The sequence below is a fragment of the Rhea americana genome, unplaced genomic scaffold, assembly GCF_003343005.1.
Source record: "Rhea americana isolate MKP2758 unplaced genomic scaffold, rheAme1 scaffold_31, whole genome shotgun sequence".
In the NCBI taxonomy this organism is placed as follows: domain Eukaryota; kingdom Metazoa; phylum Chordata; class Aves; order Rheiformes; family Rheidae; genus Rhea; species Rhea americana.
This window is the reverse complement of record NW_028186435.1, coordinates 5,493,559-5,496,709: the sequence shown is the minus strand read 5'-3', so window position 1 is coordinate 5,496,709 and position 3,151 is coordinate 5,493,559. Positions and strand designations below refer to the sequence as shown.

General features: G+C 47.0%; 1 protein-coding gene across 2 annotated transcripts in view; it reads left to right on the top strand.

Annotated features, from left to right (window-relative positions):
* The first annotated feature begins 2,801 nt into the window (after positions 1–2,801).
* Positions 2,802–3,151, top strand: part of RNF182 (ring finger protein 182) — a 31,575-nt gene continuing 31,225 nt past the window's right edge. For both annotated transcript variants that reach the window (XR_014896484.1, XR_014896486.1), the window contains exon 1: positions 2,802–3,107. The gene's annotated coding sequence lies outside the window, so the exon portion shown is untranslated. The remainder of the gene's footprint in view (positions 3,108–3,151) is intronic.

The window sequence follows — 3,151 nt, the reverse complement described above, 5'->3', positions numbered from 1 at the left end:
AAAGACGCACATGTCACGGCTGAGTCAGAAGTTGGCAACGGTCATATCGGCACGCTTTTTTTTTAATGTTCTTTTTCTCTCTTCCTCCCCCAAGGAAGTATGTTCCCTGGAAAAACGCTGTCATTTTTCAGTGTTCAAACCACTGCAGTTGTTGATGTTAAAAGTATTGTCCTTAGCCCAGATTGGGAGAAATAGGGACAAAATGTCAAAACAAAAATGCAGGATAACTTGGTGTTAAGATGTTACAAAATGCAACGCTGATTTAAGCTGGCGTGTTACTAAAATGCAGGAATTTGTTATTTATTAAGTTTCATTCCAAATACAGTGACTGTAWACGGCCTCAGTATCAACTTGGCATGTTTTCAGTTAGTGACTTACCTTGCAACAAAGATTAGAATCCGAGTGACATTAAGCCAGTTAAAATTGAATACATTTCAAGTACAGTTTTAAAGAACAGTGAAACACTTTACAAGAACTAGAATGGTGAACTGGCTAAGGATCTGTCCCAAAGATACAGGTGACATGCATATACAGAAATGGATCTTCTCTTTTAGTAAAACATCATCCTAACTTTGGTATAAGAAATAATCTAGAAGCAGCTACATGTTCAATACTAGCAACAAGACACACACGAGTGCTGGTCCTTACTACTTTTGAGTCTTTTTAAGAAATCACCCAATTATCTCAACTGCACCTTCTGAAAATGTTACTTTTTACCTCTAGCCTAGAGGGGTGTGTGTGTATAAACTGCACTGAGGATTAAAAGCCCCAAGAACATAAGAAGTACTATCAGTACTCAAGTGCTTTGTATCAGTGAAGATCAGACAGTAAACAAGTCTTTCCTATCATTTTTCTAGCCCTTCTGGGCTTCCATTTGGGAGAAAGTGCTATGAAATTCTTCTGCAAGAAAAATGAATAGGCTTTGTACCAATGGCATTGTATTTCTTGCTGTTAAAAAATGACCATTTATTCTAGCAATATTTCTGGTACTAAATTCTCTTTCTTTTCTAAACATATATTAAATTAAACAGCATCCTTACTTTTCCAAAGGCTTTAGCACATAAATTGCATTCCAGCTTTCMGGTCTTTTTAAGAAACTATTTATTATGAATATTGTTACTTCACAGCAAAAGGATGAAAACATTCTTTTATATACAGGAAAACAATAGGCAGAATTTTTCTCACAGTGTAAGAGTCAGCATGTGGCATATCATTCATTTCTCTAATTCCACTCCTTACACCTCAGATCAAGTGAATTTGCTGAGGTAAAACAAAAAAATGCCATTCAGCTCCGCTGTGCTCCGACTGGATTATTTTTTTTAACTCTAGAAAAGTATTTAGCATGCACATTAAACAGATAAATATGTGGTCGCCCCCATCTTCAACATCCAGCTTTCCTTGTCCCTCATTTATGCTATCGTCGTCGTTTGATTGTGTTATAAGCTGCCAGCAGTTCCACTGTAAGCCACGTTGTTTTGTGAAGAGGTCCTGTGGCGGGGTCTTTCTTGTCTTTGGCAAACTCTTCCTAAAGAGTATTTTTTTTTTTGCCAAGAGCAGTTCTTGGCACAGATTTGTCCACTTACAGTGACTTGCAATGCTGATACTTAATAGTCATCACCAGTAGCTTAGCAGTGGCAGTAGCTAAGATTGATAATGCAGCCTCTGAGATGTATCTTGCATGTTGCATTTCTTCTATTTGACAAATTTGGAAGACCAGTTTAATCAATATCAGCTAGGCAAAGAGAAAAGGAGAGATCCATCTTGAACTTTGGAGGATGTTTTATCACTTTTTATGTTCTTGAGAGAGAGAGTGCGAGACAACAAGAATGTTTCAGGGAGAGAAGTCAGATGAGAATAAATTCAATAAACTGGTACCACTGACTCTTCAGTGGATGAGGAGGAAAGGAGGATGAAGAGACRAACTGCCTCAGCTTTCCTCAGCTACGTGGAGCAGGGAGAAGGCAAGGATGTGACGATGGCCATCCGTGACACACAGTACGCTCTCCGTAGGAGAGCACACCATCCCCCAGGCTCAGAACAACGCAGCTGAGACCCCGAAGCTCGTAAGCATTAGGACGCAGTGATACCGCCTGTCCGTGATACCTCCTGTCCACTTGGCCACGAGGAAGAGGTGAGACTCCAACCAGAGGGAGCAACTGGAGGAGCAGCCAGGCTTCTGCCTTTCGGGCTCATCGGCCATACGGATGAACATTATCCACTTTATCCCGATTCATTCTCATCCCAACTCTGCTCTTCCTTTCTACCACTCTCACTTCCCTTCCTGTGTGCTGCCTGTGCAGCACCTAGGGCAACTGGCCCAGCTCTCAAKCGGCCCTCAGGGGCTACCGCATCAAGCCTCACTCGTAGAAAGGAACCTAAAAAACCACCGCCTTGACCTTGGTCCCTGTTTCAAAGATAATAAGCTGGTAAGAGTGGTTACAACAGTGAATCTTCCATACTGAGCAATGGACTTGTGTCTATCTGTGCACAGCAGCTCACTGGAAAAACACAGGGCAGAAAAGCAGTTTATTACACAAACGCAGCTCCTCGTGGCGTTAAACCACTTTTATGAATTAAGCACTGTTGCTACGAAAGTTCGGTAATTTTATTTATTTATTTTGCGGAGAGGCTCCCCACCCAATGGCCCTCCCACCCCACCCCCGCGGGGAGCCCAGGTCAACCCCCCGCCATTTCGCACCGCCGGGCACCCCCGCGGCGCGGCGGGTGAGGGGCGGACGCCCGTTGGGGGCGGGGGGGAAGCGGTCTCCCTGAGGAGAGGGCGGCGCGGGGGGGCGGTGCCGTGCCGTGCCGTGCCGTGCCAGGGGCTGGCTGCAGCGGCAGGAGGAGCAGGAAGAGGCCAGGATATTCCTGAATGAACGGCTCCCTCCTCACCCGACGCCGCCGCCCGGCTCCCGCCTCTCGCCTCCCCTCCCCGCTCCCTCCCGCCACTCGCCGGTGCCGCTCCAAGCCGCAGCCAGTTTCTATAGCGACGGCGCTGCTCCGCGGCTCCTCCGAGTAGTAACAAAGCCGGCGCCCGGCTCCCGGCCGCTGCGGGAGGAACAGGGCACCGTCTGCCGGAGCGACGCCGCCCGCGACGCCGCCCGCAGGTACCGGCGCGGGGGGCGCCGCGCTCCTCTCCGCCGAGGGGGCT